Source organism: Folsomia candida, unplaced genomic scaffold, assembly GCF_002217175.1.
Source record: "Folsomia candida strain VU population unplaced genomic scaffold, ASM221717v1 Fcan01_Sc016, whole genome shotgun sequence".
In the NCBI taxonomy this organism is placed as follows: Eukaryota; Metazoa; Arthropoda; class Collembola; order Entomobryomorpha; family Isotomidae; genus Folsomia; species Folsomia candida.
Genome location: NW_019091208.1, coordinates 2135560 through 2148344, shown reverse-complemented (window position 1 = coordinate 2148344; position 12785 = coordinate 2135560). Strand labels below are relative to the sequence as shown.

Sequence of the window (12785 nt, the reverse complement as noted above, 5' to 3'; positions counted from 1 at the left end):
CATAGGGGTAGATCTTCGTATTCCATCAACCGTGGTGGCGGTTTCTCTACCCGCCAGAATGTACATAGCCAATTCCGTATCACAGCACCTTCGAATCACTGGCAATCCAGGAATACAGAATTCCGAGACACACATCACATACAGGATGGTGTCGGCCGTAATTTTGGTGGAGGTGGGAGAGTCCATTCTCGACGACGCTACAAACCCAATACTAACCGACCTCGTAGTGATAATCACTCGTTGCCTTCTCCCCCTAACGCACACCCCCGCGAATCAAGTTATAACTCACTGCCTATACATACTAACTACAATCCAAATCGCTCCTTCTCACATATCCCAAATACCTGGCGAGCAGATCTATTAACTCGACCTAATCAACCTAACAACCTTTCCCGACGACTTTCCAATTCTAACCCTCTACCTTCTTCACCCAGCCAACGCCTCGCCCCCCACACCGCCGGTGGCAACATTCCTCTTCCTTCATGCCCCGATTGCGTCGCCTCACGACACACGAATTTCTCTATCCCACATACTTTTAAACCAGGCAGAGTTTGACCACCCTCTGCCCCTCGGCAACGTTCTCAATTAGATAACCTTGTTACCCTAGCTGTATTAATTATATACGTATCACGGCGAACCCAGGATGGTCCCCTTGACTATCCCCGTAATACAATAGTAATAAATAGTAATACTTACCAGTCACCCAGATAGCTGTATTAATTATATACGTATCACGTATATACGTATACACGTATACACGTATATACGTATCACGGCGAACCTAGGATGGTCCCCTTGACTATACCCATTAATACAATAGTAATAAATAGTAATACTTACCGGTCACCCAGATAAATATATATACGCATTATAAAACCCACCCATAGGATTTACAAAAACAAAAATCCACAAGAGAATTCTTTCTCCTGTGTATTTTTTTGCGCTTTTCCATAGGTGATTTTCGATATCTAGGATTACGTAGACATCCCACATTCTTTTGTACCACATAACTATTACTTAGAAGCGAAAACCGGATAGTCTACCATATTATACAGCGGTCGCTCTATGGTCCCCACAACCATTCGCCGCATTAAATATATAAGAGAACTAACGACGCGATAATCATAAATCCACAGGAGAGTTCCTTCTCCTGTGCATTTACGTTGCATATAGACTTCCATGGGCATCTCCCCTAATGAGTACCCTCACTCCCCTACCTTAAGATTTAACACTAGTAAACTCCTCCTGGTCACCTTCGTCTACACATTTTTCCAGTATTAGGCAACCTTCGATCTGTCATTCAACCAGTAGCGAATTGTCAGCTCAATTACATTAGTTTTCTTTCTTAAACGCTACTACGTACCGCCCCGTCTGTCCACGAACCACGTACGCGACTCAGCAATACGTTTAGTATAACGGTATCTTCTACTCTACCTCTATATACTCAATTGCTACAACACTTTGTCCAATCTCACTTCACCGGTTGACTCAACACTTTACTCGCCCCCGATGTTATTCTCAATCCATATACCTTTTGGACCTACTGGACCACAATATTACTCTCCTCGCTTCAGGGCTCATCTCCCATGCTGTTCAAACAATTGCCGTCTCACTTACAACGATCCGACCCACCGACCACAATCTAGTTCCAACCCACCTTCTACCTTTTATCGCACACCTGAACCTCACCAAACCTGTTCTCCGCATCGACAGGACGGCTCGGCCAATCTCATATCTCCCACGAGGAAGAACGACCTTCCTCTCAGGGACGCCCTCATTCTCACCTGATTCTCTCCCCTCAAAACCAGTCTCCCTCCTGCCTCAATTGTGCATACTCATCCTGCAGACCATCCCACTCGACCCTTCCTCAGGCCATAACACCCATCACCCACCAACCCATATTCTTCTCCCAGACGACTCTCTTCTCCTCGCAACCTGCAGTATCGCCCCAGACACTGGCTCCTCCGTCTTGTATCTTCCACCCTGTGACAGTGAACGACGAACAGTTCATCAAGACCACACAACTTCTCTAGAGGAGGATTTCATACTCCCGTGCCATGGACCACCAAGTTCCCAAGTCGCCGAAGTCCACCTTCTCGTCCACCCAATTTTGGGCGTACAACAACTCAATCCTCATGCTGACCTATCTAGAAGAAATGCAATTGGCCTCCGAACTTCTTCGACTTTTTGATGCGAACTTTTTCTTCACCCCCAACCACCTCCTCCAAATGTGTGGAAAATTTACGTCCAGCCTTTCACCTCCACGCCCCTTTAATTTCACCGACTCTACAGCAGTGGATGAGAAATGGTTCAACGAATTCGCAGCCCTACACCCTGAATTATTCACCAACATCAATCTCCTCACCTATTATGGCGCTTATGGATTCTGCACACGAAACAATGAAAAACTCACCATTTTTCCCCCTTCAAAACTCCTACCGGTGCCAGGAAACCTACGTTTACTACCTCCACGCCCTCCCAAAAGGGGCCTCCTGTCATACGCTTACCAACTTTGTTCTTGTTCTCACTCCCCCCGCTATCTCCCGCGACTTAAACCGCGTCATACCACGTATCAAGATCACGCCGAACAAACAATCGAAACTGAGGAAACTTCTCCAATCCCCCCACTCTACCCGAACATACCCGCCGACGGCTCCAAACCTTCCCCACCACTTCCATCCACTCCCTCAAGGCCTGTGCCGGCTAACAGTAGGCCGTCCCCACCCCCAGATTCAACGCCATTCTCTCCATCAATGCAATCTCATCCAGCCGATCCGCCTCAACAATAAAAATACTTATAATTTCTTCGCGCCATCCGTTGCCATACGCCGCCACGCCGACATATGCCAATCACACTTTCTTTAACAACCAACGACAACGGATTCGCCAATCACACTTTCTCTAACAACCAACGACAACGGATTCTTTTTCTCTTACATAGATCCAACCCATCTCCTCACCCCACTTCTGCACCTCACCCAACCAGCGTGACAACGTTCCGACACCTAGATTCATATGGGATACGAGTCATATCCCACAACATGCATCGGATCCTCCTTGCCTAAATACGCCCCTTTACGTACATACTTCCCGCATACACAACCCTCTTTCAATTTTTTTTGAATCAAAAGGACACCTTCCACTCACCATAAGTTGGCCTCATTATTTTCTCGCCTTCCATTCACTCTGGAAGTTCCCGATCTCCCTTCTCCTACTTCAACGTTTTCAACAAGTAACCCAGTCTTCCCGACTCTGAAAGTGAAGACACATCGGTGATCCTCAACTACGCCTCATCGGCTCCAATCCAGTTTTTTTTTCACGACGATCATTCTCCAACCGCATAACCCAACATTCAACCATTGGACTACAACCACTTGCCAGTGCGCTGCCAAACACCAAAACACCCCACCATGGATCCACTCCTGCCATGCTTACCCGACATCACTTATCTCTCCCAACAGAACCGCCCGTACTCGATTATCTTTATGCTGACAGCCGAGGAAGAACTTTTATTGGTCTCAGAATTACGTCGCCTGTTCAAAATGGGACACCTCACCCATCTTCACCTTAAACAAATTTTTTATGTATTCGCCACAACAGTGAAACCCCCACGCTCCAACAAGTTTTGTCACGCCACTTCAACCGTTGACATTGCGTTGTTCGACGAATTTTGCAATAGACACCCAGAAATTATCTCCCACCCATCAGTCCTCACCCACCAAGGCGCATTCGACACCTGCAGCAGGCACAATCAAGCTTTGCTTTCCCTCCCCTCCTCAGCCCAAAATACTTGTGAGGCACATGGGTCACCAGTTATCACCCCCACGGCCGCCCCTTCCTCAAATCTACCCTCGAATTTTAAGACACGCCCCGGAATTCTATCTTATTCCGCCTCTCGTCGTCACTCTACACGTCCCATCAGATATCGACCACGCCATAGACTCTTACACACTTCCGGCCGTGAAGTTCCGTTTATGGGGGGTTGACTGCAGTGATGTTGGTGATGAGGAAGATGAGACGATCGTCGTCGTCGTTGTGGTGTGTGCGTAATAATTGGGAGGCGAGATGAGACTTGGTTGCACTTTTCTTATAGAGGTTTTATTTATCACTTGTACAACAGGCAGAACTCGGCCTCTCCCAATAATATTGGCAGAGGTAACATGCAGTAGCACAAAATACTACCTCGACTCGTCCTCCACCGTTCCCCCGTCTGGTGGCTGCGCTTTTGCTTATATATCGTAGCAACACCTAATTGATACCTATGTGTTGACCGATTATGAACCGGTTGGCCACGCTGAATAGAGATATCTCAGATGAGGTTGTGACGAAGCTGGTTTGCAACATCGTCTCTTGTTTGTAAGAGATGATGGAGGTGAGTGGCATACTAATTAAGGGGTTTGGCATTAATGAAGTTGACCAAACCTGCTCTTTCACAATATTCACCTCTAGTAAGCGGTGGCCCTACCGCAACAAGCGAACAAATGCGAGATGTAATTCAGTCAGATTCTGTGTACCTACTTGGCGTCAGCTTATTCAGAAAAGTCGGGAAAATTCGTCAAAAATCCAGGTTGAATCCAAGAAATCCAAGAAAATTTGTTTTTTTTTCAATTAAGAATGGATAGGTATGTATTCCCCCAAGATGGTGGTGGATGGACAATTGCATGTAAGCTTTGTTGACGTAAAGTGTGTTCGTGAATGAAATATTATGGGGAGGTATTTTAGCAGAATAAAATGCATGCATAAATGCGTGCATGGCTGGTAAAACTAAAACAGAATTTTAAAACTTATGTACGAAAGTCGGAAAATCATTAACGAAAAAATAAAAACTGAGGCAGCAGATTTTTGATGGAACAAATTAAGATTTAGATAGGAAAATTGTTAAAATTGGGAGTTTGAAAAATTGATAAAATTAAAATTCTTAGATAGGAAAATTGTTAAAATTGGGAGTTTGAAAAATTGTAAAAATTAAAATTCTTAGATAGGAAAATTGTTATAATTGGGAGTTTGAAAAATTGTAAAAATTAAAATTCTTAGATAGGAAAATTGTTAAAATTGGGTGAGGAGGACTGTATGTGTGTAGTCGATTGTGGACCGGATTGGAGCTGTCTGAAAAATATATATGTGCCCGGCAGGTCGAAGCAGAGTGAGCCAAAGACAGAGGAGTGCCAGATGTGAAAACAATGGTGTGATGACGAAAATACTAAAAGTAATAGACGATCAGTTATGAGTGCCAAGAGTTATCTAAATTAGTTCATAGATCCTACAATTAAAATGTCTTAGAATGTAACAGAAATTAATGTAAAATAAAAAGTACTCTAACAATTAAAGAAAAAATTGGTAAACAATAATGGTGATTAATACTGGGCTAAAAATTACGGAAATTAATATTGTCCTTATGAGTAGTTATGGTTACCTGTTCTTAAGATGGGATTATAATGATGATAAAAAAAATTATAAGTAACATGTGTTGGTTGATGTGTTTAGACCATGGTGGTAATCGAAGAATTATCTACTGCTATTAAATTATCTAATTATCTAATTATCTATGCTTCTTGTTAGATGATGACGCCGCAGCAGTTGGTACGGTGGTAAGTGGTTATCGTAGAGATGTCTGTAGATTGGGTCTGTGTTTATTGATTTTTATTTGTTTTTTTTAGTTGTTGCTTTTATTATTATTTATGTCGTTTTTTGTTTGGGGGGTGGTTGTGTTTGTGTTGGTTTATTTTTCTTCTTCCTTGCGAAGTAATGGTGACATGTGTTTAGGAGGTGGGCCCCAGAACTGAGATGCAGCCGGGTAGTAGTGGTGGAAGAGGGGCAACAGGCGGCAGGAATCATCAAGTAAGGGATGAGTTGTTTGCCAATTTAATAAAGATGAAACCCCTGAGTAGATGACCTGATAAAAAGATTGACTGTCGGAAATGGTTTGTATGTAGGTCCAATATTCGGGGCCGGTGTCTTCGGAGGAGGAGAACGACTTGGAGGCGTTGTTTGTTAAGGTAAGAAGCGGGGCTAGTAGTGTGTGGATGAAGGGGTGCGTACTTGCTTGAAGAGAAAAAGTGATGGTCTGATATTGTTTGAATTTGGCAGGTGAAACGTGTCCGGAAGGAGAAGAAGTCTTCCACTGGTGCAGGTGAGGAGACCGAGAGGAGCGCCAACCAGGCCGGTGGGAGCGGGAGGGTGATGGCGGGAGGAAAAACGAGGATAAAGGCCAGGTCGAAAAATGTAAGTGGAAGTAAGGGAGAACCGTTGTTGGAGGGGTTGGACAGAGGTGTAATGGCGAAGATAATAATTAATTGTCTTGTAAATGATTTCATTGGTTTCGGAGGAGGTGTCCATGTGGCCATGTCTTCATCGCGAGGGACCGATGGAGGTATCATCTGAAGAACTGCAATGGGGGTTCTTGCAATATAGGAAGATGTCATCTGATAGGATGCCAAGGAAATCCTAATCCAGAAGTAGATTATCGTCGTCGTAGATAAGTTTTTGTTGTGTCCAATAATGTGCACTATTTCCAATAATTTGTAACTGTGGTTAATTGTTTGCTGTCTAAATAAATTTGACAAAAGTTCCAATATCTCCGATAATTTGTAACCGTGGTTAATTTGTTTTTGTTGACGGAATAAAATTGACAAAATTTCCAATATCTCCAATAATTTGTAACCGTGGTTAATCGTTGGTCTTCTGAATGAAATTGATGGTGCTGAGTGGGTAAAACGGGTGTCTGAGTTGCTTGAAAGAACGAGAAGGGTGGGGTGTGGGGTTTCAGATGGACGGCGGAGAGAGGGATGGAGTCGCCGTTTAGTTTAAGTTTAGCCGCAAGCAGGGGAAGATTAGGGAGGGCATGGGTGAGTTGGCACGTAGGCATAAAATATTGTCCACGTTGAAAACAGGTTTTGTGAGATTCATCGGGGGAAGGGTGGTTGGCACGTAGTTATGGGTATGTCTCTGGATGGGAAAATTGATGTACGGGGGCGAGCACGGGGCTTACGTGTTGAGATGAAGAATCCGTATGAGGAGGGGGAGAGTTGGTGTAGGCGAAAATGTGTCGGGGGTTAGTATTATTGCTAGGGATATATATACAACTTTCTGGGCCGTGTACACGGTGCATGAAATGCCGAGAAGGTACAAAGTAGCTATCACAGCGTAGGGCGTGATGAGTTGTATTATGTACTATGGGTACCCTATGTGAGATATCAAAATTGTCTAAATTATCTAAAAAAAAATCCATGTGCAAATAATACACTGCAGAAAGAATTCTGTGGTGGATTGTTAAATCTATGGCTATGCTATATGGCTAATTTATTCTATATACATGTGAAGAAAGGGAACAGGAGAATAAATTCTCCTGTTTGTTTTTCTTCGATTTTACCCGTCTTTGGTTCTCCTAAAAAAATGCGGTGATGAGTCGAGAGGACCATCAGGTTCCCGCTATAATGTAATACTTACTGGTACGATTCCCCAAAAATTGTCGTGCAGTGGAGGCGAGTCTCTGATGCAAGAGCAAATTTTTGGTTGGGGGAATATGAAATGAGTTAAAAGTGTATGTATGTACATAAGATGCATCGGGTGTGATACCCTAGCGTATGGTAAACATGGATCCACCATGGAGTATATCTACGGAATTTAAAATTAAAAATGTATAAGGTGTAATATGGACTAACTATTTTACTGAACAAAAGTGTTTTTATGCATTTTATGGTTTATGTAATATTTTTGGGGTTAGTAGTACTTAAAAAAAATGAGGAGTGGTTGATCGTTTAGGTGCGGGCCCTGTGCTCGAAAAGATGGTCGTATATGAAGTTCGGAATATGTATTTAAAAATCGAGGATGAGATTGGTGTACAGCAAGGTGATCCGGGTGATTGGGGTTGTTAACCGAGGGGAGGAAGTGGCGCGGAAATTTTAACGGGGGGTATTAGGAGGTGGTGGGGGAAGTATATAATAAGCCTGTGCACCAGGAAGTGGGGGAGGAGGAGGACGAAAGTTGGGGGCGGAGTTCCGGTCCTGGAGGGGTTGCATCTGGATTTCCCGTTCACGCCGGCGATGTCGTTCGGCCGAGCGAAGTTGGCGGTCCTTGTCCATTCGGGTAAAATCTTGTCTAAGTTTTTGTTTTTTACAGATGTAAAAACATCCGAACATACATATCACTAAAACCAAGGTGATGAGGACGGAGGTCGTTATCAGGGCTATCAAGATGCGATGAGCGAATTTCTGTTCTGTGCCACAGTCGGTTGGTGGGGACAGGGGAACGGCTGATTCCAATAGCGAGGCAGCCTTGACGACAGGGGTATAGGCCGCGGTGGTGGCTACCCAGGGTAGGACGGAGGGGGTGTGACGGGCCCATAGGTATAGTACCGCGAAGGAGATGGCGACTTGCCATAGGAAGGCGAGGAAGTCCTGGTAGACGTGTGATTCCTCTTTGAGATGATTAAAAAAATGGTAAGAGGCGGGAAGATCAGGCAGGTCGGTGATTTGTGCGGGGTGTTGGAGTTTGCCATCGGCCCATTCGAGCTTAAAGATGGAGGACATGTTTTCGTAGGATGTTTTAGGAAGAAGGGCAGGTTTTACCATGATGATTTTGGTGACCTGGTCGTATGAGAGGTTAGCCCAGAAGGTAGGAATGACAAGGGAAACCTCGGGTAAAAGTGAGTGGGATTTCATGCACGGAAGGGGGTTGAAAACCGGGGAAAAGCTGGGGATGTTGATCCTACACGAGCACGGGAGATGAATGATTTGGGAGCCGACCGTATGCTCCGGTTTGACAAATTCTTGCGTCATGCGCCCATCCGGAAAAGTGCACTCGATGCTGGAATTGTGAGGCGGGTTGGTCAGGGCGAAGTTTTGATACCCGAGTTCCGTAATGTGTATGTCGCTAGAGCCTAAGGAGGGCCGGCAGGAAAAGGGACAGGAATCACGTATGACGTCGTTGGTGGCTCCTCGAACAAGACGAGTGAGGCAAAATAAATTTTTGGAGGTTCCCGAATATTCCCGGAAGTGGCAGTACCCATTGTCCGGTTGACAAGCGTGGGAATGGGTACTTTCAGTAGCTAGAGGTTTGTTATTGGTGAGAAGTACGGCGGTGTGGGGGGCGAGGCATTGGCTGGGTGAAGAAGGTAGAGGGTTAGAATTGGAAAGTGGTCGGGAGAGGTTGGTAGGTAGATTAGGTCGAGTTAATAGATCTGGTCGGCAGGTATTTGGGATATGTGAGGAGGAGCGATTTGGATTGTAGTTAGTGTGTATAGGCAGTGAGTTATAACGTGATTGGCGGGGGTGTGCGTTAGGGGAAGAATACAACGAGTGATTTTCACTACGAGGTCGGTTAGTATTGGGGTTATAGCGTCGTCTAGAATGGACTCTCCCACCTCCACCAAAATTACGGCCGTCACCATCCTGTATGTGATGTGTGCCTCGGAATTCTGTATTCCTGGATTGCCAGTGATTCGAAGGTGCTGTGATGTGGAATTGGCTATGTACATTCTGGCGGGTAGAGAAAACGCCACCACGGTTGATGGAATACGAAGATCTACCCCTATGGTTACGGTTACGGTTACCCTGTGAGGTGCGCTGTTGGTAGTTATTGTGTCTAAAACCACCCGTCGGTGGGGAATCTGCGAAGGTCATGTGCTGACCCGAGGAACGAGGGCGAGGTGCATCTAACATATGAATAGAATCTGAACCTGCAGAGACTACATGAGGCCTCATGTCGGATGTACCAATCCCTTGTTGTAATTGGGAAGGAAGTTGTTGGGCTAAGAGAGAGACGAAGTGCGGGTCGTTGGTCGATCGGGGATTGACAAATGGGGGGTGTGCATTACAGTCTTGAATGGAAGTAAACCTTAAGGCTTGAATGAGGTGGGCGAAAACTGCATCGTAGGAAGAAGATGTAGCGGGTGTGGGCCACCCCGTCAAATTGTCGATGTGAGAGATGTGTGGTGGGCAGGCGCAGAAGTCGCCATCAATGGTCGAGATATGCGAGGGAGGGAAAGGTGGTCGATAGAATGCGTTGGTATGGTGTGGAGGTACAGGTTGGAAGGAAGGTAGAATGTGAGGTGGCACAAAAATGTTAGCAGGGAGAGGTGCCGCGGGGGTTGGTAAAGGTTCCAACTCCGTATTAGGACAGACTTGTGGGAAAGAAAGAGGAGAGTTAGTGTCTGTCGGGGGTGAACATCCTGGAGAGATGGTGATGTCGTTGATAGTTGTCCCCATTTGGAAAAGAGTGGGTGATGCAATAATGAAAGGAAAAAATGGTGGTGGTTGAGGAGCTGAAGGTTGTTTTGGGCAGGGTCTCAACCACTGCTGGGAGGTGGAGTAAAAGATGTTGTGGTACCAATAAGGATTGAGGGGTTGATGGGCACGGAGTCGTTGTGCAGGAGGTTTCGTAGACTACGATGTTTGAGATGCGGTTTGGAGTGGAGTGTGGTGGTTGATGGAAGACGTTGGGGGCTGGCGTTTGGTTGAGGATAGAAAGTAGCGGGAGACAAGATACTAGTTTTGAGATAAAAAGTCGCAGGGATGGATGCTGCAGGTAGTTGATTTGCACTCGGAACTGGATTTTAGCTATCGGGGTCAGAAGAGAGAGGTGATGAGAGAGAAGCAGTTTCTGGTTGGGGTGAGCGTCTTGGACTCAAAATGATATCGTGGTGAGGAGCAACAACCTCGTTTTGAGGTGGAGATGTTGAAATTGGAAAGGGGGTGGCAGGTTGGAGAGATTGACCAAGTGACGTGGCACCAAAAGTATGCGGAACAACCTCGATTTGGGGTCGAGATGTTGAAATTGGAAAGTTCCTCGCTGATGGGAGAGATTGGCCAATCGACGTGGCACCAAAATTATGAGGACCAAGAGTGTGAGATGATGCTGGGGTTAATTCAGATGTAAGGCCGACTCGTCCGCCGAAAAATATTGGTCTAGTGGGCGTGCCGGATGAAAATGTGGATCGTATGTGGTTATAGGTAACCGGTAAGTAGGAGGAGAACGAGGATTCGGGGAGGCCGATGTGGGGTTAGTGGTTTGGGATGTGTAATATCGATGTCGAGAAATGAAATTATCCTCAATGCGGTCGAGTTGAACGAGCTGCCGCTCTCTCTTATTACAAAGTGCTGTGTGTCAGGTATGGGAAAAAAGAGCTATAACTACCAACACGCTAAATGAAACGGAGGATGCCCTAACGGCTGGAGAGAACAACGGGGTGCGTACGACTTACTGTCACAGGGTAAATGATTTTCAAAATATATCGGCGCCCCTCGGAGCGTGAACCGATAATTAGAAAAATACGCTTAATGGCGAGAAAAAAATGGCTACTGTGGCCTACTACGTGCAAAAAGGACTGAAAAACGACCTCGTCCTTGCTGTCTCCGCAGTCAAGGGAAATAAATTCATAGTCTTCTATGTGTACTTGAAATGTAGGGGCCCCTATGGGCAAGAAGTGTTCCCCAAACTTCTCCCCGTCCTTTTCATTTCTGACAGGTACGTGATTCTAGGGAATTGTGGACGTATGGTCGGTGGTGGGAACTCAAATTTTTTGCTGTAAAATATCGACGGAGTACCGACCAATGGTGGATCGTGTAAAATGGTGAAGGGGGGAGAGTGTGGGGGGGGGGTGGTTAGAAAGTCATGGAAATTTTTTTTTTTACTTACCTCGGTGACAGTCTGTCACACCGACGTCGTGAAGATGGGGGGTAGAGAGGGAATGGGGCGTTTTTGTCGTTGACACTTCGTCACACTGCAGTCGTGAAGATGGGGCGAGTTGAGTGAGGGGGTGCGGCGTCCTTCTCTCCTTCTGACAAGGAGAGGCCGCCGTGGGTACCAATGTGAAGTTCCGTTTATGGGGGGTTGACTGCAGTGATGTTGGTGATGAGGAAGATGAGACGATCGTCGTCGTCGTTGTGGTGTGTGCGTAATAATTGGGAGGCGAGATGAGACTTGGTTGCACTTTTCTTATAGAGGTTTTATTTATCACTTGTACAACAGGCAGAACTCGGCCTCTCCCAATAATATTGGCAGAGGTAACATGCAGTAGCACAAAATACTACCTCGACTCGTCCTCCACCGTTCCCCCGTCTGGTGGCTGCGCTTTTGCTTATATATCGTAGCAACACCTAATTGATACCTATGTGTTGACCGATTATGAACCGGTTGGCCACGCTGAATAGAGATATCTCAGATGAGGTTGTGACGAAGCTGGTTTGCAACATCGTCTCTTGTTTGTAAGAGATGATGGAGGTGAGTGGCATACTAATTAAGGGGTTTGGCATTAATGAAGTTGACCAAACCTGCTCTTTCACACGGCCTGGCGCAACAATGTTCCAATCCTCCAAAGACCACGCCCCCTTCAATTTACAACGGATATTTCTTTTCTTTACACCGTAGACCTCCTCACTTCCAACCCCGTCGAACACCCCGGAGTCACCCCGAATTTCCAAAAATTTGAATACCAACCCCATCGAACACCCCGGAGTCACCCCGAATTTTCCAAAAAACTTGACAACCAACCCCGTAGAACACCCCGGAATCACCCCGAATTTCAAAAATTTGACTACCAACCCCGTCGAACACTCCATAGTAACCCCTACTTGACTACCCACTCCCTCGAACATTCCGGACTCACCATGAAGTTCTAAAAAACTTGACTCCTAGCACCGCCGAACCTTCCTGCGCACCTCCGGATTCACCTCGACGCCCCCTGCACATAGTGGAAAACGTCCCAACCCATAAGTCTTCATAAGTCGGGCCGACTCTTCATAACATGAGAGCTGTGAAGAGGTGATCTTTGCCAAATCCTTATTGTA

The 12785-nt window shown here is 45.9% G+C and overlaps 1 long non-coding RNA gene across 1 annotated transcript; it reads left to right on the top strand.

Annotated features, from left to right (window-relative positions):
- The first annotated feature begins 5246 nt into the window (after nt 1-5246).
- LOC118437813 lies at nt 5247-6187 on the top strand. Its single transcript, XR_004836380.1, has 4 exons — nt 5247-5588; nt 5764-5838; nt 5934-5996; nt 6088-6187. It is a non-coding gene; the product is annotated as an uncharacterized LOC118437813 (long non-coding RNA).
- Nucleotides 6188-12785: the final 6598 nt, after the last annotated feature.